This window comes from Desmodus rotundus, chromosome 9 (assembly GCF_022682495.2).
Source record: "Desmodus rotundus isolate HL8 chromosome 9, HLdesRot8A.1, whole genome shotgun sequence".
In the NCBI taxonomy this organism is placed as follows: domain Eukaryota; kingdom Metazoa; phylum Chordata; class Mammalia; order Chiroptera; family Phyllostomidae; genus Desmodus; species Desmodus rotundus.
In genome coordinates, this window is record NC_071395.1 from 27639747 (window position 1) to 27663556 (window position 23810).

Below are 23810 nucleotides of genomic sequence, written 5' to 3' on the forward strand. Positions count from 1 at the left end.
CAGAAAGAAAAACCTCCATTGTTTTAGATTACTAAGGAAAGTGGAGTGTTCAGGAGGTCGACAAGCATTGGTAATGGGGAGAGAACAGATAACATTAGTGGAAGATGCAGACTTAGAAAAACAAAAGATAATTGGGCAATGATCAATGAAATAACAGTTTATAAGCAGTTCTGAATAGGCTGCAAGCCATATGAGAGAAACCATACTATTCCATGGAGGGCCATTGCAAAAACAAATACCATTCTTTAAATTGTATTCCTGAACAATAAGGCATAAAAAAAACTTAACTCAATAATTACAAAGATCACACAATTAAACTTATTAGACACTTACTCTGTACCAGGCACTGAGTCCAGTGCTGAATATCCTGAGGGAGACTGGAATTTGGTATAAGATACAAACATCTAAACAGGTATTTTTAATGTAATTTAGCAGAGCAAACAGGAATATGTAGGTTAGGTCAGACCTGGAAATCATTTCAGAATTAAGAAGTTTTCCTTGGTCTGCCCAACTTCCTTTTCCCAGGGTGTCCACTCCCCAAGCCATTGTCTTCTGTTGGCTTCTTGCTAATTCCCACTGTGGTAAGAAGGAGGAGGTGGTATGTGAGTTAATTAACTTCAGCTGCCTTTAATTTTCTGAAAGGGAGGGTTCATTTTAATAAAAGATTACTAATGACCAGACAGCATTCCAGGCAGGTGAAGTTAATAACTATGAGCAGTGAGAATCACATTTTTATGGTAAAGGTGCAGGGAGACCTTCCAGTTGTATAGTTGGTCTAAAGCTCTTCACTCCTTGCAAATAATTTCATCCATACTCTCTACAAGCCTCAGGACTATAGGAAGATAATGCCTGTTGGCCTCAAAACAGAGGAGAGAAAAAATTATGAAGCAGGTCAGATACTTTCAAACAATTTGAGACAACTAGGAGCAACTGTGATTCAGGATAGCCAGGAAATTACTCCAACCCCAATTAAGTCACCTATTTTATGGGCAACTAAATTTGCTCATTTAAGACCTAACAATTGCCAAAACCTCTTATTCTATCAGGACAAGATAAAGATATCCAAAACAAAATGATTGCACAGGTTCCTAATCAACACTTACTGAATAAATCTAGGTGGTCTAGAGGCTAAGAAGAATTGAAATTGTTGGTATTTAGGACAAAAAATAACAGTTTCTACAAATCTGAAGAGAAGTAATTATAGTAATATTTAACAAAAGCTTCTTGGGTAATTATTTATAATTTAAATCATATAAAAATCATTGCCATAAATGTTATAAATCTTAGCAAATGAAAGAAAAGCTAAGAAACTTTCTGGAAAATCTGACAGAGAAAATATTCAGAATACATAATTGCCTCTACAATTCTGTCCCATCGATAACATATTTTTGGTATGTTCAAATATTGCTTTAAATTTCCATTTCTCTTTACCTGCAGAGATTCATTCTTAAGGTCAATTTGATTTTTATTTATTTCTGAAAATGGTGAATTAGAAACTTCATGGGCACACATGTTGTTTCAAACTAACTTGTAAAAAAAAATCAGTATTCTTCTCCCTATACTCACATTAATTGTGGATAAATGCAACCCACAAATGTAAACATAGAATTTAATTTCTTTTGTGTGGTTTCAGATAAAATTTAAGGTTATGCAATATCTTTATTCATTAAAAAACAATGTTAAATCAGCATACGACAGCTAGTGGGAGGGCATTAAGGGGTGGAGGGATCGAGCAAAAAGGAAAAAGGACCCATGGACGTGGACAGCAGTATGGTGAATGCTTGGGGGAAAGAGGGTATAAGGGAGCTAAATGGTAATGGAAAAAAATGCAATAGAGATTAAGTTAAAAAAACATAATAAAAGAATTTTTTGTTTGAAAAATATCTATGACAAAACTGTTGACATTTATCCATGAAATTTTACTGATGTATTCATAACAGAAATAATTTAATTTCAGTTATCACTTCTTTAGTTTTAGTACAATATAATATTGACTAAACCAGTTTTTAAAATAATACCTGAAAGCAAGATCATTTAATAAATCACAGGTATAAGAGATATTAATACTAAGCATTGTGGTTTTCCTTTGGTGTTGCCAGGTATAAGTAAAATATCTTTACATCTCCTTCCTCATTCCGTAAATGACAGCTGTATTAGACCCATTATTTTCCACCAGCACATCTAGAAACAGGGCCTTTAAGGGACTATTTATATTCATACACTATGAAATACCTCACCAAGGATAAGTACTTCATATTTTTGTTGGATTTTGAAAAGAGAAATAGATTTTCTTTGTCATAAACTAGAAAGAGATCTTCAGTACAAGAGGAAAGAGTACAAGCTTCTACCAAATAAATTTCACCTGCCTACATTTCCTATCTGATACATTTAAAAACATATGAGTGAGTCTATTTTATATGAAATGTTTCATTGTTGTAAACTATTTAATTATTCTAGAATTTATCCTCCTATCTTATCAGAAGGCTTTATATAGGAAGTCTACTGTTTCGATAAGAAAAGTGTAGTCTATGCATGCATACTTTAACTTCATGGTTATTTTTCTGTTGAGTCACAGCTCTCTTCAGCTATCTGAGAACTCTAGATTATTCGCTCAAAATGCAGCGACTCAGTTGTCTGAATACAATTTCGGGGACTTCGTGACCCTTGAAGTAGATAGATGCACAGAACAAGTTGTTTGGTAACTGAACAGAGAGCATAGGCTACATAGTCAACCGCCACTGAAAAAGTAATAAAGTTCATAAGACTTTTTCACACATTAAAGTTTGCTTTGGAATTTTAGACGTTCATATCATTTTTACATCGTTAATGGTTTTTACCATTCTTCATAATATAGTACCTGAAATACCACATTTGCAGGAAAATAATCATAATAGGAAAAGCAATGTATTAATTCTACATTATGAATCAAGACATGAAAACCTGTATCTATCATTGTGTTTCAACATTTTATATATGTAACCAGAGGGTTAACGATTTTCCTACTAAGCCCAGTTCTAGAAGTAAACAGACATTTAATGAAATCGGCATCAGAGAACTAACCCTGAAAAATCACTACTAATATGTTACAAATGAAGCTCTAATTTACTATATATCTCCCCCCCACCACCCCGGACACACACACACGCACACTGTTTCCATTGTGTTGGAAACCCAGGTGCTTTCTGCCTGTTACCATTAAGTGAGACGTACGACCTTCTGGTTTACTTCATAAGAGGTAAACGGCTTATCAAGTGCAAAATGAAAGAGCAGGCATGTGGAAAAACAAACGAGCAAGAGAAAGACGCGTAAAATCTATAGCCAGAAATCACATGACTACCTTGCATCGCAGCCCCTCACATCAATGTCACAATGAGGCAGCTCAGCCCTTGGAGCACTGGCTCCGGGCACAGATCCCACACTCAGAGACGCGGTGACCCCTTGCTCACCGTTTCCCCAGGTGAGACGGAAATTAGACTGCCAAACTGTAATTAGCACGCGGGCTTGGGCGCACACGCACACACACACACACACACACTTACTCTGCGGTGAAGCCCTTGAGCCCCACTGGAAGTTTCCTAGCTGTTTTCTCTAAGGAATCCTGCGATCCTAGCTGTTTGCTCTCGAGGAGGGCGAATCGCTCAACCACGCCGTAGCAAGCGGGTGGAAGCAGCGGTCAAGCCCAGGCTCTAAGGTCCCAGCATCCCTTTGTTGCTCCAGCTCTCTCCCGTGCACCCGAGGCCGCGGCGCCGCGCGGGGCTGGCTGGCTGCTGCTGCCAGGCGCCCGGGCCGTGGGAGAGCAGCGGCCCCGGCGCGCCCAGTGAGTTCTCACGGCCCGGCTCCGGGAGCGCAGCCGCTAGCGCGGTCGGCCTGGAGCCCACCCCCGTCGGCTCTCCTCTCTCGGGCGTCTTAGGTCTCCTGGGCCGTCAGCTGGGTCCCCGGGGCGCCGTCCCCTTTGCTCCCTCGCTCCTCCCCCGCGTGGGAACTACGCCCAGGCCCCCCGGCGCTGGGGCAGCGCAGCTGGGAGAGCCAGGAAGGCTTCCCGGGACGTGGGGGGAGGGAGAAGGGGGACCGTGGAGGACCGGCTCAGGCTGGGGCCGCGGGGAAAGCAGCCGCCGCTCTGGGGAGCCCCGACATTCGTGAATATGCTGCGACAACTTACTCAGTGACCTCCCAGATGTCTGGACAGCGTTTCGGATCTACAGCAGCTCCCGGGCGCGCCTCGCACTGTGAACGCAGAAGGAGAGTGGGCGTCAGGGGCGGGGGGAGGTGGGAGGGAGACGGGACCCTGCGGTGGCACCTGCAGGTCCCGGGTAAATGCACGCAGAGCACTTGCAGCCGAGGCGCTCCCGCTTGGGCTCACTCCAGTCTACCTGCTCAACAGGCTGGGCGGGACGAGACGTGAGTCTCAGATCCGAGTCCCGCGCTGCTCCTAAGCACTCAGTCCGTTCTGGTAGCGGTCTCTCCCGGTGTCTACGTGTCTCTCTTTCTCCGATGACCCCCATATATCCCTGGCGGTTCCTTTCCCTACAACGCTCGACTTCTTTTCAGCACCCCTTCCCTTCCCTTCCCCGCACCGAAACACTGAAAAAGAAAGCAGTGGCTACAACGCACCATGGTGAAGTCACTCAGGGTCCTTTCGCAGCCAGCAGTCGTCCCTCCCCGGCAGGTGTAGGTCGCTCGGAGCGGCTCCCCAGCGGGTGGATGCTTTTGGCCTTGGGTCTCGCTAGGCGAACGTGTAGAAGTGCCCCGAAATCTGCTTGCGGAAAACCAGCTCTGGCTGAGTCCCACCCACTACGCCCAGACTGGGGCAGGGGAGCTGAGTCTTGGCCCCTCCGCCTACCCAATCACCGTCCCAGCGGAAACAGAGAAGAGGGGATGGGGGCCGGGACGAAAGAAGAGGAAGAAAAAAAAGGAGGGAACTCAGGAAAAACTTGGCTTCTTTAAAAAAAAAAAAAAAAAACACTCTTCACTGATTTGGAAAAACTGTAGTTTACCATAGTTAAAACTTCCCACACTTCTGCTGGGAAGTTGGTATCTGCACGGGTGGTTTTCTCGTTCTGGTTTTCAGGGTTAAAGCCTGTCTACTCTTTCTCACATGCAGTTCTATGGCTGCAGGCATTTACATGGGTCCAGTAAGATCCCGGTTCTGCTTGATCCAGTACATTTAGTGTTTCTTGGGGGGGGGGGGGGCGTGTCCGTGTATGTATTCCAGCACAGAAAATTAAGTTCTGGTATTGTTATTGAGTCACCTTTCTGAATTTCAGGATAAAAATGTCATTATGCTGTTTCAATGTGAATTCACAATTATTCATGATTATCATGTGGTCCTTATTCAAACCCAGCAACTCTGGGACAAATTGCCCATAGGTATCTCCAACTCATATTTCTCCCCAAACCTCCACATAATCTGGTACCATTTTTGACTCATCACATTTACAAATTCTCTCCCATTTTTGTTGGTTGTGCCCTCCTCAGGGCAAACATCAGAATAGACCCTCCCAAAGACATTTAAATGAGAAACAAGGCATGTAAATAAACTTTGCCTTAGTAACAGGCAAAAGTTTATACTTATAAGTTTGCATATTTTCCTTCTGCCACCTCTGACACCTTCTCTTCCTCTACTCCCAACCCATCAACCCATAACAATCTCAGGTCAGTAGAGCTTCTGTCTTCAGGATACTTAGAATTTAAGAGCTAGAAGAAAAGAAAAGAAAAAAAAAGAAATACCCACTAACACATAATTGAAAGGGGATCTCACGCTAGTTTTTTAAAATAAATTCAACACAAAAGCACAGAAGAAAGGATTTTTTTGACAGGAGACTTAACTGCATAAGGGAGCAGCATTACAGTTAAGCCTTAAAGGGCTGATCCTACTTGGATAAAGATACAATAGAAGTTCCTTTTTGTTTTGCTTTGCTTTTTCCCCATGAACAAAGAAAGACATGGAGGTAGGAAGCCGTGACATGGATATTCAAGAAACAGGAAGTGGTACCATTTGATTAAAAAAATGCAAAGTACATTGAAAAAGTATAGGAAGATATGGTAGAAAGATCTGTTGGGTCTGAATGGCCTCAACTGCCTGTCCTCTAGTTATCGTGCACTACAGGCTTGGCTAAAACTTGAATTGTTTGTGTTTGTTTTGGCTTTCCTCTACTGGTATTACTCTTGTCAATATTCCTTTCATCCTGGAATGTGATTTGCTAAAGCTGCTAATTTCTGCTTTTACCATCCTCAAATTCTGTAGACCACCCACTTTTCATAAGTATCATATTTAACCTCAGTAATACCTGCCAGGGGCTACTCACTTTTACCGAGGGTAGACTGTCAGCTGGAGACAGTTCTGTATTCTTTGCCCATCCTTTGTGAGTATGGGGTATGTGCGGGAAGCAACCAATCTAGGGTTAAATGTGGCTGCAACCACCAAAAAGTGATTGTGAAAGGCATTTCTTAATCTGAATGGTTGATATGCCCTGAAAAAGTACTGAGAGCACTTTTGCACTAGGAAAGTAGTGTTTTGCACTAGAAAAGTAATCTCTGCAGCCTAAGAACTTATCAGTGAACGTAGTTCATAGTAGGGATTCAGTAACATGACTGCTGAGTGGATACATGAATACCTGAATATGCCATCATCTTCCATGTCCGTTCTGGCTTACAGGTGATGTGTAGGTTAAAACCTACTTATCTCCACTTAATTGAGAATAGGATAGTTGTCATGCAGATTTAACAAAAATGTTAACAAGGACAAGCATTTAGTTGAAAGCAGTCCTGGGTAAATTTGTCCGCTCAGGCAGGAAAGATGCTTCGTTATCCCTGGACTCACAGTGACAACAGTACGAAAACATTTTAATGCGTATTCTCTTCACACTTGCAAACGACAATGGCAGCCAGAGGTGAGATCTAACCCTCACTGCTTGGAGTGTGGTCTGTGTATCAGCTGCATCAGCATGACCTGCAATCTTGTCAGAAATACGGAACGTCGGGGCTCAGCCCAAACCTACTGAATCATTTAACAGAATCCTCCCTTGATTCCTATGCATATTAAAGTCTGAGAAGCACTGATCGGCAATCAACTCATTAAGTATGTTAGACCTGGGAACAGGTTGTATGATTATCTTTAATCCTAGGGATTTTTAGGACCCACATCTCTCTCTCTCTTTCTGCGTATTATTGTCATATCAATTCAAATAAATTAAGGACACTAATGGATTCATCTCTACTGGCTTCTTGGTCCAGTTCATAAACCAAAGCCACAAGTTCATAAACCAAAGGGAGTTGAGAGAAAGGGTGAGGGAGCAATGCAGCAGGAGGGAAGAAAGGAGGGGACAGTTGTATTATACACCCCCCTTTTTATGGCAGGGGCAGAAATTCGCTTTTTTTTTTTTTAACAAACCACTGATTTTACTAGTTGTCAAATCAGTATAACTTGTCAGACACAAGAATAAGACACATCTTATGGCCATTTTCCTCTTTAGTATTCTTTTATACTCCTTCTTAAGATAACTATTTGCTTTCAATTTGTTTAAACACACCTAGTTAGATAAATTTTATACTGGTAACTTCTAATTATCAGGACCATGTTACCACTCCAAAACATCTTTTTTGGAATATAAAGTTTTAATTATGAAAGGCAGACCACGTGAGATTGGAATCCCTAAATGTGTAGTCGTGGTGAGACCTTCATGAAAAAAGTTGGACTTGAAAAGATCCTAATGGTTATAGAATTGTCGTCCACTCTATCTTCTCCAAATGAATGGTACTCGTTAATGGTAAATAGAGTGGTGGGCTGAATAATGGTCCACAGCCCTCGACCCAAAAATGTCCATGTCTTCATTCCTAAAACCTGTGAATACACCATGTTACATGGCATATGGCAGGGGGGAATTAAAGTTGCACATAGAATCAGGATTGTTAATCAACTGAATCCTTGAGATTGGAAAATTATTCCAGATTATCCTTGTGGGCCTATTGTAGTCACAAGATGCCTATAAATAAAAGATGGAAAGAAGAAAGTCAAGGTCAGAGTCAAAGAGAGTCAGAGAGATGCAATGCAGAAAAGAATTGACCAGTGATTGCTGGCTTTGACAGGCTGTGGGTGACTGGAAGGGAGTTATTTCCAAGGGATGCGTGCAGTCTCTAGAGGCTAGATCATCCTAGAAAAATGATTCTCTCTCAGAGCCTCCAGAAAGGAACACAGCTGAACTGTAGTCTGCTATATGCAGAAATGATGAATTTGTGTATTTAAAGGAGATTTTTAAGGAAAGTGTTGAAGGCATTGCCTGGCTTCTTCTTGCTGCTTATTGTAAAATGTGAAAAAAAAGAGAAATTGAAGGAAGAACTATTAAGCAAAGAAGAACCAGGGCTTGGTGATTTAGAAAATCCTCAGCTTATTACAAAAGATGTCAAGCCATCGTTATCCAGGTAAATATAACATCTTTGCACTCTGGTGATACTGGGAGAGTTTATTGATTTTCATATTTAAAAATATATAACAGATCCCTATATTTTTATTTTATGTCCTAAAGTAAAAGTTATATTGACTCTTTTATTCCTAATACCATTACATAGCACTCCGTAAATTGTTTGTGCTTCAAAAGGAGACCAAACTGGTATCCTATAGACCTTAATATATTTACTGATGCTTTTAAAATATTTCCTCATTGAAATAACTTACAATTCAATTGGCTTTAAGAAATTGAAAAGAAAATATATGTTGGAGACAATGACATAAAAAGAAATGAATGGGTTAATGGGTACTGTAAAATAACTTTTTGTGACACTTGTTCAAAGGCATTTATTCAATGAAACTATGTTTGCTGTATCCAGTTAAAGATACTTCACATGGATAAAAATTGACACATTTAAAGAGAACTGTTTAGCCATACAAAGATATGATGTCTGCAAAAACAAACTAACTAAAAAACTATCCATAGCTATGGTTAAGGTCTTCAATATTACTTTTCCTTCTCCAGCTTAGTCCCCCACCCCCACCCATGCAGGAACTGGACAGAGCAAACTCGTGTTCCATCTCCCTGCTCCAAAAAGCCATTTAATATATTGTGCTGGGAGGGAGGGTGTGTCACATAATAACTGATGAAAACAGATACTACACTTGATCTTAACCGAAAGGTTGAGAAATATTTTATTTTGTTTTTCTATTTTAAGAGGACATTTATTAAAGCTGGGGGCAGTGAAACAAGGAAGGGCTTAGGATAGAAATGACAGCAGGAGAGAGACTAGTGGGGGTTACTTAGGCTCTTTAGAAATGTTAGAGGAAGGAATGAGTCTCTGTGAGTCTACGTGAGAAATAGTCTATGTGAGAAATAAAAGTCACAGTGACCGAAGTGAGCCAGAGTGGAGCTGGTCTTGGCTCACCGGAAAGTCAGAGAAAAGGGGGTCTTGGAGATAGGTTCAGGGGGTTAGCCCAGGATGAGCTGCCGCTGCTCACTGCTCCCCTGGTTGCCAGTCTCGTGGAAACCCTTAGTTTAGGAGATGCACTCTGGAGAGGGAAGAACAGCGTGGATGTGCTCTTGGGAGGGAGAGCATACTCTATGTCTCTGGCTTTAGTATTTTTTAAATAGAAAAACTAACACTAGCTGTCAACAAATACATTATTTAGACTACTCATAACGGCCCCAAATTAGAACTCAAATGTCCAGCAACAGATGAGTGGATGAGCACATTGTGGTACATTCATATAATGGAATACTACTCAGCAATAGAAAAGAAGGGCCCACTAATAACACAGGAACGTGAATGAATCTCAAAAACATGCTGAAGAAGAATAAAATAAAATAAAAGAGTACATCCTGCATGATTCGTGTATAATATGAAATTCTAGAAAGGGTAAAACTAATCTGAAATAACAAAGGGCAGATTAGTAGTTGCTGGGAGCTGGGATGAGAAGTTGCCAGCAAAGAGGCGCAGGGACCTTTGGGTTATGGAAATGTTCTATATTCTGGTTGGGGTGGTGGTCATGAGGGTGCATACATTTATCAAAAGTCAGGGAACTGCACGTTTAAAATTGGTATATTTTATTTTATGTACATTTATCTCAATAAAGTTGTTTTTAAAACAAGAGTTGAAGTCATAACAACATGCCAGGTTATTAGAAGGACAAATGAATTCTTTTCTGAGGTTCTACATTTTAAATGTCAAAAAAATCATAATTGTTTACATTGTTTATTTTGTGCCAGACACTGTTCTAAACACCTTGTATATTATGCATTTGTTTCCTCCAGCAAACACTATTATTGTATTTGCTTAGCATATGAGAAGGTTGAGGTATATGGAGATCAAATAACTTTCCCCAAATCACACAGCTAGCAGACTCAAACTCAAGCTGTCTGGCTCATCACCCTAGGATATGAATCACTCTGGTCATTCTGCAAAGAGCTTATTAATTATGCAAAATAAAAAGTCCCTGTTTAGACTTCTTAAATCAAAATCTTTGGGTACTGGCAGGTCCCAGGAACCTGCATTTTAACTGGCATCTGTAAATCACTCTGATGGCTGAGGATCATACTCAGAAACACTAGCTATTTCAAGGTAGTAAAATTGTCTTATTGAGGAACTCCTTGGGCAGGTACGCATTCCTGACACCATTATGTAACTGGCTTGGGTTTTCAACTTGAACTTTCAACTATTTATATATTCTCTTAATTTTTTGCTTGATATTAGTTTGAACTACCAATGGAGAACAGGAGTTTCAACAGCTTTACTTCCTAATACAATGGTTAACCAAATGGGGCAGTGTGTATCCATTTAATAAGAGAGAGAAAGAGAGGAAGGGGGGGAGGGAGAATAAAGGAAAGAAGGAAGAAGGGGTGAGAGGAAGGCAGAGAGGGGAAGAAGGAAGAAGAAAGATTACTGAATCAGGAAGGCAAAGCATTGGAAGTGTATTCAATAAAGCTACTTACAGAAAAAAACATTCAGGGAATATACTCAGGTATGTTTCACCCAATTCTTCAAATGTTATAAAGGTTGACTTATTCCTGCTTCCTTTAATGGTAAGTTGTATTAAAAAATAATTATTAATTAAGCGCATGCCTTTTACAGAGAGTTGAAAAATGTTTAACACTTTCAATGTCTAGGCACTCGACCTACAGGACAACCCCAGACCTCCTGGAGGTGAAGTTCCCACGCATCTTCTCTAACAGAATGGCAGTCTGCTATTTCGGGGGTTCGCTGTAGAGCTGGTTGAAATAGAGTTGTTGGTTTTTTTTAAAAAAAAAAAAAACAGCCCTAATAGAATATCACTCTTAGAGGAAAGCATTTAATCAAAATGAGAATTTTTATATGTGAATATAAATATGTGAACATCTATGAGTCCTTTAATTTTAAGAAAGGCTTTCCAAGGCAACATGACCTACTGGCCTGTGGAAAAGAGCCATCTGTGCAGAAAGACCTGCTTGCAACTGTTCAAAGAATAGTGAAAGAGATGAGAAATATACATTAGTAAAGTGCCACTATCCTTTTAAATATTGTAACAGGTAAAACTTTTTCTGCCTCTTGTTACACTTTCCTAATTTAAGCTGGTATGAGAAAAAATCATAAGCTTCTCCCTAAGCAGCTCAGTGGGAGTAAGCCCTGGTGGTTTTCATTATTCTTCACAGGAGAGCCACCGACTGGTGCTGTGTTGTGCTAATGAGCTAATGAGTCTGTGCCAGAAACACCTAATGCATGGTTATTCACTTCGCTTTTAGTTTTCACTCTAATTCCAACAGCAAGATGTTTTGTTTGAGCCTTGCTCAACAGACTGTTTCACGGATGCTTCTTCTTCTGGGAGAAGCGAAGCACATAGATCCCAAAACTAAAAGGCAGCCAAGGGGACTGAGATGCTCTTCCGATGGTCTCTCCAGGCGGGGCCACGTGGCATACGCATCCTGTGCATTGGTTTAAACAAAGAAACAGATTCAAGCTTCTTCAGAGTAAAGGGATTTCTGTTTTGACATAAGGAGAAGGCTAATTATGCAGCAACAGACTTATTGGAATCTCATTTTATGAAAATGACAATTATGGTTGCTGCTCTTATATTTATAAAATACTTTCTTTAAACAGCTGACAACATTACTCACCTAAGGGAAATTAGTGTCTTACCAACTCTTTCTTCTTACTTCTTAGAATATTTTATTTTGGTCTGATTATAAAAGTAATGCAAGTAAAATGGCCCCTCCCTTTCCAACACCAGGGCAGACGTTCAGAGCAACCACTCCCAGCAGAGACTACCTGACTATGCTGGGTAAGAACGTGAACACAACTTTAAAGCTTCACTAGGCTGCTGTCCAGAGAGGGTGACAAGCAGGAACCAGAAACAACCAGAAAGAAGGGCTTCACTGGTAAGCAGGCACGGCAGCTGGCAATTGCTCTGAGGTCATCGGCCTACAGCTGGTGGGCAGGGGCTTGGAATTCTGGGCAGCCTGTGCTGGGGAGATGGAAGACAAAACCTAACACAAGAAGGAAATGACAGCGCGCTTCGAAATCTTGGACAGGGTGATTTTCACACAGGGGCTTTCTTTAAGTACTGACTCAGGATGGAGCTGGAAAGGAAACAAGTCTCTCCTGAATCTTTCTGATCTCAAGCCCATGCTTCCACAGTTTTGGAATGGAAATTCATATAAATTCAGTGCTTGAAAATCCGCAGGCAGAACCTTTATTTTAAAATGGTCATGTGTTGGGAATGCCACAGGAGCCTGGCAGAAACAAATGTACATCTCACCAGGGAATCCACGTTACAGAAAGTCTTCAAGTAATTTCTACAGATAAAATGAGATTGTAATAAGAACATCACCAAATACATGAGGAAAAATGCCCCCATGAATGGTAGAAGCAAGAAAATTATGTCAGACTGGCAAGGACTACAAAAGTAGAAATTATTCAAAACAGAATGTATAATAAGTGTGTTTAATACCTTTTTACAATAAAACATGTGCTAGTATAAAAAAGGAAACAGAATATAAAACTTGACCACTTGAAACTGGAACCAAAGAGAACTTCCAGACATTAAAAATATAATTAGAAATAAAATCTCATGGATAAGTTAAATAGCAGATTAGATATAAGTGAAGAGAATATTAACAAATTGGAAAATAGATCTAAAGAAATAATTACAATTTAGACAGTTATATGAAAATGTAGATAAGTTAAGATGTATGCAGGGTATTACTGAGAGAGTAGAGATTTAGTGAAAAGACAATATTGAAAGGGATACCAACTTAATTAATTTCAGAAATTAATTCAGTCATTTCTCCTCTTGTTTGCCCAAAAATTCGTAAGAGGAATAAATAAAAAATTTTTAAAATCCATTCATAAATGCATTTAATAAAATGACCAAACCAAAGATAATGAGATCTTAAAAGTAACCCCCCCAAAAAAACTAAAATAATCTACAATGAAATGACAGCTTGATCTCTACACATACTATATATAAAACATAATATATTACATACACATTACATAATTCAACATCTCTAAGTACATATACCTTTCCTTATTTTTTTATCTATTTTCACAGAGAGGGGAAGTGAGAGAGAAAGAGAGGGACAGAAATATCAATGTGTGGTTGCCTCTGGTACGCCCCCAACTGGGAACCTGGCCTGCAACCCAGGCAAGTGCCCTGACTTGGAAGTGAACCATCAACCCCTGAGTTTTCGGGCTGGCATTCCATCCACTGAGCCACACCAGCCAGAGCTATAGCTTCCTATATAACATACAAAACTCCATTATATGTAACATACTTGTGTACTTATATATGTATGTGTGTTTGTATATCTGTTTAATTCTTACCTTCTTTTGTTCAGTGTCTCTGTGTCTCTCCCTTCTATAGCTAGGAGGGCATTTTTCCTGGAAGGGCATCTATCCCAAGCCCTTCCTTGTTTCACTGTTCCCAGTACATTAATAAATGTTACTCTCAAAATGAAAGAAGAAGAAAAGTAAATATTATTTCTCAACCTTTTGCTTAAGATCAAGGGTAGTATCTGTTCTCACCAGTTCATTATGTGATTCCTGGGGGTAAAATACACAAAAATGTGGGAACCCTTCTAAGACTGTGGTCTCCAGGAGTTTCTCACTCTCATCCCAGTATATTGGCAGCATCCAGAAATCCATCCAAATTGCCACTTAAATGTGCCTACCATTGAATAAGTCTGCAGTGGCTTCTGCTGTGGGTAAGCAGATCATACCTCTGATTCTCTGGATTCTGCTCTCTCTCCAGATTTTGGGATTGTGGTTTTCCATGCCACTCAGTTCTCTGGTGAGTCCAAAAAAAGTAGTTGATTTTCAGTTTGTCCAGCATTTGTCTTTTTGTAAAGATAGGAGTGACAGCTTCCAAGATATTTAGATGTCAGAGTTGAAACTGAAAGTTCCACTTCTGTTATACTCAATATAGTCAACATAAAAAAGTTTGAAATATTATTGGGCTTTAATTTTTATAGAAATGTTATTTTTAACTTAGGGAGAAAATGCTTTTGAAAATAAATACATATCCACTATATACTAAAATTACCTTTTTAGAAAAAAATAAACATTTCAAGAGTTATATAATTTCAATTACTTTTGTAGCCTCTTGCACTCTCAAAAAGTGTCCAGCTTGGGCTGTGAATTGTATTGGAACACTCAAGCACCTACAGTGATAAAGTCCTGCACACGTGTTTGACTTTAATGCCTTCAGTACTATCTCTATCGACTCCCTGCCTAGTTACCGTTACACAATTCAAATATTTGATGAAAATAAAATCATGACCCTGCATTAACATCAGATGGTATAGACTTGTCAATAAGTCTATGCCACTAAGTGTGTGTGTATATATATATACATATAAGTATATATGTATATATACTTATATACATATAAGTATATATATACACACACACATATATATGTACAAAATTTACAATCAGCAAATATCTGCATCAAGTTGATGAGAAGGTTGTTCACCATCTGTTTCTCTAGCTGGAACCAATCAATATTTATGTGATGCATTTTCTTGGATTTGTATTAAATTACTTTTATTCTTAAATAGGATTAGGTATTAGCAATAATAAATTTCCTAGAAGTTATGGAAAAGGAAACATCTGACATCCTCTGTTTGTAATAGAAATTTCCTCTCCCTCATGTTAGGAGGGTCTGTGGCTCCCAGTCTTCTCTTTCTCAGGAAAAAAAATATATAGCTGCCAAGTTAGATATGTTAAAAGAGCAGCAAAGATGAAAAAAGACAAACTAAGGATTTTTCCCTTAAGGCTTACTCTTAAGAGAGCAAAGATCATTTTCCTTCAGCTATTTGAGATTATAGAGTGGAGGGTGCAATAAAAAAAAGAATTAAAGCGTTCATGCCGAGACTCACAAACGGGGGATGGCACAATAAAGAGAATGTCACAGGCAACTTTTTCAAATTCATTTAACCATGCACTGTATTTTTATGTACTAAATAAAGTCTAGAGTAACACATTCACAAAATGCAGTGGTAAGCAAAGCAGTTTAATATTTTGCCCACTGCCCCATAATTAGTGAGCTGGGAAACGATAGCCAACTACTTAGTTAAAAACAGCCTAAGTACTATGAAAGGTACGTTCAGAGAAATATGAGAATTTATAAAGGGAGTCTAATCTTCACAGGTGGGAGGTGGAACCTCCCAGGGGGATGAAGTGGAAGCTAAAATGCAAAGTAGGCATGGAAATGCATGGAGCATTGGGGGAAGGAATAGTGTTTCAACAGAAGGAACAGTATTGTTCTAGGGCCAGTATTGATATAAAACAGGGAATCATATCACGGTCATACAATCCCATTTCATATCATCAAAACTATTGATCTAAACATGCATAGCAGCACACTTATCTTAGGGCCACCAACTGTTGTGTAAGTTGCACACTGCACAACTCCAGAGTACAGGTCACGTGTGCCACTCATTCCACTGTGCAGAGTAACTCGTAGTTTTACATAGCATCTTTGTAGAAATTTATGTTGATTGTCTTCTTAAATAAAGAGCCCTTTATAAATGCCCATGACATTGTTTCCTAGCAAGGACTTACAGAGTTGATAGAAGGTGAGTTTTAAGTGTAGACTCTACCAAGACACATTATGTATTGGTTCAAAACACACTTCTAAAGCTGATATTTTCCAATGTGTTTTTACAGGAACTGCATTTTTAAGTCCTCACATCATTGTGCTATAGACAATGAGATATTACTGCATTTTTCCATAGAAGTCAGAAGTCAGCTTCATGCTCTCAGTGAGAACTGTGTACTGCAACCAAATTGCCACCGATGCCCAGACATGGGGTGCAATATGACGCTCACCAAGCAGCTCATTCCAACTACCAGACCATGTCCTACCAGACATTCACTATTCCATTAATAATGACTAAAAGGGACCTATTGAAGATTTGACTTGAAAGGGGACAGACAGAAAATGTGGTCCCACTGATGGAATGTTTAAAACAGAAACAGCTGCTTCCTGTCTACTCATTTCTTTCACAAATCTCGTTTCCTACTCATTGCCACACTTTTCTCAAGGCCATGAACAAGGTCTGAAACAGCTATTTGTTAGCACACATCTGCATGATTTCAAAAGCTACATGGTGTGACTTTGCAGTTCAATTAGTGAAGTTTCATTTGGAAGAGTCCAAAAGAATGTGAAGAAGAGGAAAATGCCGTTCAATGAGAAACAGAAGGATGTATTCTAGAAGAATAATGATAATTTTCCACATTCATGCCTAATAAATGTCCATTTTGTTATTGCTTTCCAAACAGTAATGAAAAGATTAGCTGAAATATAAAAAGTAAGCTGTAGTCATGGAAATGGTAAAACAAAGTTTTCGTAAGGCTTAAAATCAGCATACTCTTCCTTTCCTAAATTTAGAGTTTATTTGAAATGAGCATGGTGATAATTGCTAAATAAGCATTCAGTGATTAAGAATTAGCAAACACTCCATTTTTGGGGAGGTAGTAAAGGGTGACAGAGAAAGTACTAATAGGACAGTAATAATTGGCAATTCCATAAGTAGTATTAATACTTGTGAAAAAGTTATCTATAGGTTTAGTGCTTACTTTGTAAATTAAGTTACAAGGAAAGTTTTTCTTTCACATTCACAGATAAAGTTCAGGTACAAGATATATTTGCTATAGATGAAGTCAGATGAAAAGCATTTGTTTATTAGTATTTATCAGGATGGCAAAGAGGTTTCATCTTTTTGTCCACTCTAAGTGATTGAAGGTGGCTGCCTGGGTCATTGTGTTGAGAAAGAGCCTGAGGACGCACTGAAAAAGTATATAACGACAGATTAGTGATGCTGCAGCTAGTGGTGCTGAGTGACGGCCAATAGCCCTCACATTTATCACCACTAGAGTTAATGTGGTTTAGAAAATACCTGCAAAGACAAAACAAATTTGATGATTTACATATCTCTGAATCTCTTTTTAACATTTTATTCTACCAAATTTAAAGACACTTAATTACACACATACAGGGAAAGTTTTATTTCTTTTCCCCTCTAAATCATAGTGCTCTCTATGGCATATGGTGACTTTCATAGTGTTTTCATGTTTGGAGCACAAATTTTTGGTTGTGAAAATGAAGAGACTACAGTGAGCCGAAAGCTTATGCCCTACTCTTGACGGAATGTTTCAAACCACATTTGACATAAAACCAAGAGTCCAAACTTTCTTACAAACTGCTCAGAGAGTGGGCACTAGAGTGGTTTTGAATGGAACAAAACACATAAACAATGACAATGAAGGTTGGCTCTAATCTAAATAAATAAAAATTGGTGAAAAGTAGATCATAATCACTGTTTGAAAATGTAAGCTATAGAACATGCATTTGCTGGAGCATTGTATTTTTTTTGTTTTTTGTTTTGGTTGTTTTGGGGTTTTTTTGGTCTAGACAAGTCTTCTAGAGTTAATTTTTCATAAGTATAAGGATGTTCAAAACTTTTGATTAATACTGAGAGCTCCACAAGAAAGTTTGAAAATTTCGTGACATAAATTGGAAATTTTAATGATTTTGCCACCATGCAAATATATCTTCCTGAAGGGAAAAATACAAAAATTAGGGTTGGGGTTGGGGTTAGAGCCATAGGTTAACTTACATACGGGTAATAGACACCTTCAAAATGAGCAATGTGATTTTTTTTAAAAAAAGTCTCATTCTAAAAAGACTCCTTAAAAGTTTTATTTTCCTAAGTTTCTATTTAAAAGGAGCTGACCCTTATCTGATAGTTGGTTTTCAAAGGAAAAATGAGTCATATCAGAAATGTTGTCAATTTTGTTTTTATGAGCTTTGGCAAAGGACTTTCCATTTTCTTCATATTTTATGAGGCCTCAAAATAGATTTAGGAATTTCCCTTCCTAGTGTGAACATTATAATACCAACTTGCATTTAAAAGACGCTTTCAGTTCCCAAAGAGCACTCACCTACACATCATGTAGCTTTGCAAGTCCGGACGACCTTGTTCAGTATGGAGTCGAGGTGTTAGCACTCCTGTTTAATGAATGAGAAAGGTAGGATGTGGTTGATTAAAGGGTTTTCCAAGGACACGTGGCCGCTGTGAGCAAAGCTAGGAACTGGTATCCAGTCTGACTCACAACTTACTGTGCTTCTGACCACTTCAGGTTCAGTGCCTTGGGAGACCCCGAGGAAGTAAAATCTATGACTCTTCTGCAAGCACCCATGCCCTTCCTCTGTGGACAGAGTCACACATGCGTTTAATTAAGGCCATAGAAAATATCAGGGCTGTGCTGCATTGCCATTTAATCCTTTCTGCTTTCTCCCCTCACACCACCACCCTGGAGATGCCAGTCACTCCCTAACTTAGTTTACCATCTACATTCTGATGAGTCCCAGATTTACATTTCCTGCTCAGATTTCCTTTCTTCCATAGCTTTAAATGTAAACGTTTACCTACCTACTGGTACCTCTGCTGGAATGCCTTCCAGGAAAGCCAGACTCAAAATGTCCCAAAAGTAATTTACCATCTTGTTCCCAAATCTGACCCCTCACTGTGTTCTCTGTATTGGAATTGATGCTACTTTTTAATGAACTAACCAGAACTTGGGCCGCTGCCTTACTTCTCCCCTGTCAATCCCTCATATCCAAGCATTCTCCAATCACTGATGATTCAATTTTCCAAATATCTCTTAAATTTTATGGGCTTTTTCCACTCCTACTGCCTGTATTCAAATATCATGATTTTTCACCTGGATAAAGGTCCACAGTTTCTAACTCCCTCATCCTCCCTGCTCCAATCTTGCCTATTTCCAATCAGGTTTCCACACTCCAATCAGTCATCAGAGGTCACCCAGAGCATTTATGACACAGCTCTCACTCCATAATGTGGCCTGCAAGCCTGCGTGGTCTGGGTCATGCTCACTGACCCAGCTTCCTTATCACTTTCTGCCTCAATATCTAAGCTCAAGCTACATTAAAATCAATTAAAATTTTAAGCTACACTAATGTTTATACCATTAATAGATGGTTTCATTCTTCTATTAAGTCCGTTTCTCAATCTGGTACACTTCCCTGCCCATTGGGAGCTTATGCTTTTTTACCCAGTGAAATTGGTTACACGATTTGTCTCACCCAATGAAATGTAAACAGAAGTGGCGTGTGTCACTTTTGGATGGTAGCTCGAAGAGCCATGGTGTGCTTCAACATACTGTCTGTCTTCTGCCACAGGACAGGCAATGTCCCAGATGAAGACGACTCAGCAATCGTGTCCTGGAGAAAAGAAGACAAGGAGCGGAACTACAGGAAACCCATGATGGACACATAGAATGAAGTCAAAATAATATAAACCACTGAGCCTTGGAGATCTTTCTGTTACTCAGCGCAACTTAGCCTACTTTTACTGATACAGCTGCCTGGAAGAGTCTTCTTCTCGCTCTTTGCTCAGCTAACTCCTTTCCATGGTCTCAGCTGAAATTTCATTCTCTTCATAAACCATTTCCAACTCTTCGACTAGGTTCGACTCATGTTTCTATAGCACTCTGTACCTTGCATAATAATAATACTCATAGCATTATATTATAATTTGGTTATATTTGGTTTTGGTTTTTGTCCCCTACTAGATGGTCAGCTCTGGAAGGGCATGGCTCATTTCTTTCTCATCATCATTTTATGCCTATCTCTTAGTGCCCAGTGTATAAATAGTAGGTAATAATTAGTTATATGGTAGGTATGAATGAATGAATGAGTGAGTGAGTGATAAATAAATAAGTAAATGAAAAGTAATCAAATCAGTTCTTACATCGCCAGATATAGTGGAAGGCTTTCAGATTCAGAGCCGTGTGACCAAAACGATACTTGAAAATTTTCTTTGCTTGATGGCAGATGGGACACTAAGAGGAAACTGTGTTATCATTGACCTGTAATGGGCATCAGTCTCATTTCTGTTATCACACATGTGTAAACTGCAGAGCTCTGTGAAAAGGTTCAGTCACACATTTTAGTCTACACTACATTTTTTGTTTCTTAAGTCCCTGGAATGTGTTCAATTTCACTGTGGTAGTCATGTCCGGTCACAAGTCCACTAGCCATGAAGGATGATTTATCCTTGGATCACCAACGTGAGATCGTAAGGAGGTCATCCAATGCCATACCTATAGAAGCTTTACAAGGAGGTTTGACGAGTCACCATCTTCTTTAACCTGACTGATGCACCTGCTCTCTTCTTTATTATGCATTTTTTAATCAAAATTGTTAGGCAGTATAATTTTGGTCTAGAATTATGATAATTGTAGTTTTACACTAAAGTCACTGCATAATTTAGGCCCATGTTTGTATAATGTGTTACTGACTTTCTAGTAATACATACAACAGATTTTCAGCAAATATTTATTTCCAATCTACAGCCTTCTGTTTCTACTACTTACATTTTTCCTTCACTGCCAAATGTTCAGAAAACAATAAAAGAATAATTTACATATTTGCACCTTCATTTTCTAACATCTTATTCCCAGTTCTTTTTAGTTTTTACCTTTAGTACTCTCAAGTTCATTTTCTCTCTGTCTCTCTCTGTCTCTCTCTCTCTGTCTCTCTCTCTCTCTCTGTCTCTCCAAAGTGCCTATTTCTCAAACAGTTTCTGAACCTCACTGGATTTAGTGTTGTTGACATTTTACAGGAAGCCCGGCAGTGAACCTGTTGCAGATCCCAGTCCAGTCATTCTTCACATGGGGTCACTAATGGGGAGCAAATTAAATAAACTGCTATCTCAGATGAACAAGTTGGAAGAGAACATAGAACTAGAGCAGTCGTTTACTGAGAATTAAAAATAACTCAAAGTTTTCAGCCTAGCAGAAAGCTGACAGCATGTATGTGCTTGGAATAATGTGGCATTAAACTTTCCTAAGAGAGGGAAGATTTATAAATTTAGGTTTAAACACACTGAGTTTGGGATGACAGTATTTCACCCAAGTGGAAATACCCAGAAGGCAGGGGAGATTAATAAAAAGAAGAAGGAAAGTTAGGGCTGACGAAAGATGTGAACTGGGAGAGGCATTCTTTAAGTATTGAGTGGGACTCTGAAGAGAAAAGTTTGCAGCTAGACAAGAGAGAGGAATCTATGCCCATAATTAGCACTTCGTGCAAAGGAAGCAGAGAAGACAGAGCAGAGCTGTGCTCCTTCTCTGAATAACTGTGAACTAGTTTCAGGAAACCCTGAGTGGACAGACTCTGCAGTCAGGACTGCAGATGGGAAGAAGGCTGGAAATAAGTAAGTTTGGCTTGTCTGATCTGATGTTCTCTTGAGGACTCTGGCCTTTCCTTGAAGAAGACTTTGACTCTCACTCAAAGCAGCTTGGAAGTTAAAATAAGTCTTGTGTCTGCAGTGTGAGAACAAGAGACTGTTCCAGCCACAAGAACTTGGCTACAAGTGGATAGTGCTGCTAGGACCCCTTTGTTCTTGCTAGTTTTCTTGGCCACATACGCAGCTTCCCACTGATGATGAGACCCCCCTTCTGTTGAAGAGTTATAATTTAATACTATCTCAAAGAAACATAGCAACTTTCATGTTTCTAAATATGTTTCATCATGATGAAATTACCACAAAACCACACCATAAAAATGGGAGATATTAATATCTCTAACTTAAAAATGAAATGTCAGAATGTTAGAAAGGATTAATTGTCTCAATACCACAGTCATACAACTAATGACAAAACAAACCGGGACTAATACTCAGGATTATATGTACCATATTTGTTTTTCTTTTATACCATGAAGCCTTCTAAAGTCTATCTGAAATGGGAGTGAGAACTCTTTTGACTTTGATATGAATAAAATTTTAAAAGCATCATCAAATGACTGCTAAATTCAGGTCATGATGCTCATTGTAGAAAGACATTATTTAAACATGGCTCTCCTGACCTCCAAACAGCAACAATAAAGACTGGATATTTTTGTAACTAGTATGACAATTGCCCATTTCCAGCTGCATGCAGATCTTTCGAGTAAAGGAACAACATTAAAAAAATAATCACAAGCAATGGCTTATAATTATGCTATTTTAAAAATCTTTTGGAACTTATAGGATTGAGAATAAAATACTTCAATTCCAAGTCAGAGGAGTTTTTCAAAAGATTCCATGGCTTACACTCTTCTGTATCATTCCATCATTAATGTTTTTTTTCCAATTCTGCCTTCCTCAGACATTCATTCCATCCTACAGTGTATAGGAAGAAGCAAGGCTTACCAACTGCATCTTTCTAGAGGCTGGTTTTCATTTTTCTGTACTATATTAAACAGGACTACCACTTACATCAATTGCATTTAAGAATATTCTTGACTGAAATTAGGGCCAAGCTTTGCTTTATGATCCTATCTAAATTGGGAAAATTAATTTTCTGTGGAAAAAATAGGAACTATCATTATAGAGAATATTTTATGCTCTAGAGGGACCTTAAAGTCAGTTAACTTAGTAAACAAATAAAGACAAGTCTTTAAGTACCTGTCTCTATGACCACTCAACCTTGAGTAAGAATGTCAGATACCTGCTTTGGATACTGGGAAAATTCCATTTCTCTGCCAGTTGGATAGAGTACTCTAAATGGTTAAATATTAAAGTTCTACACGATTCATTTTCAAGTCCCTAAAAATGGACATTAACACTTGAGCCTTTCCTTAGCCTTCATCAATAGTGTTAGGCCAATGAATGTATCCTGGAAGTCCCACAGTCCTTAGTATGTTTCTGCTTTCCACCAATGCACCCAGTCCTTGGTTCAGACAAATGGCAATGATGATCATAATTTACTGTACTGCATTTTTGCAGGACACCTATGTGGGTTGTCAAACATTTGTGGTATATGTGCATATGGGAAGGAACTGAAAGTTCTTTGCTGAACTTCATTTGGAAAGTGTTAGATTAAACGAAGTTAAAGCTTTGTTTTGGCACAGTAACATTTTAATCCATGAATAACTTAACAGCATCTCTAAATCATATGTAATCAGTAACACTCTTGCCCAGAGCCTCCTACCCCAACCACTGTGGACATTATTTAAGTAATTTATAGGACTTCAGTGTTTCACTGCCCCTGGAACTGAAAGATGCTGCTGACACAGAGGCTGACCAGCTGCTCGCCCAGTGTTGTGTCTAGCAGACCTGTAATCCCTGAATCCTCTTTGCCCCCTTAAGGAAGACTTTTGACATGTTTTCTGGTTACTGCTATTCTGTTAAATGAACTAAGCAAACCTGGAGCAAAACCGAAATAATCTATCCCTCACCCCAATATGTCATGTTCAATTTCCTTACATAGGATTAGATGGTCTTGCTTCTTTAACTCCTAGCTATTCTTTAATTTCTATCAAAAGGATCACAGATAAGTTC

The 23810-nt window shown here is 39.0% G+C and overlaps 1 protein-coding gene and 1 pseudogene across 6 annotated transcripts in view; both read right to left on the reverse strand.

Moving 5' to 3' along the window:
* GUCY1A1 (guanylate cyclase 1 soluble subunit alpha 1) overlaps window positions 1–23810 on the reverse strand; it is a 76447-nt gene that overhangs the window by 38592 nt on the left and 14045 nt on the right. For 2 of the 6 annotated variants that reach the window (XM_045202667.3, XM_053911639.2), the window contains exons 2-5: window positions 19571–19708; window positions 18406–18472; window positions 4612–4753; window positions 4160–4224 (exon numbers count right to left, since the gene is read on the reverse strand). The gene's annotated coding sequence lies outside the window, so the exon portion shown is untranslated. Of the gene's footprint in view, window positions 1–3539; window positions 3915–4159; window positions 4225–4611; window positions 4908–14177; window positions 14355–18405; window positions 18473–19570; window positions 19709–23810 lie in introns of those variants that run through there. The other 4 variants (XM_045202669.3, XM_045202670.3, XM_045202666.3 and 1 more) reach the window with 3 other exon arrangements.
* LOC112312704 (U2 spliceosomal RNA) lies at window positions 8969–9139 on the reverse strand (annotated as a pseudogene).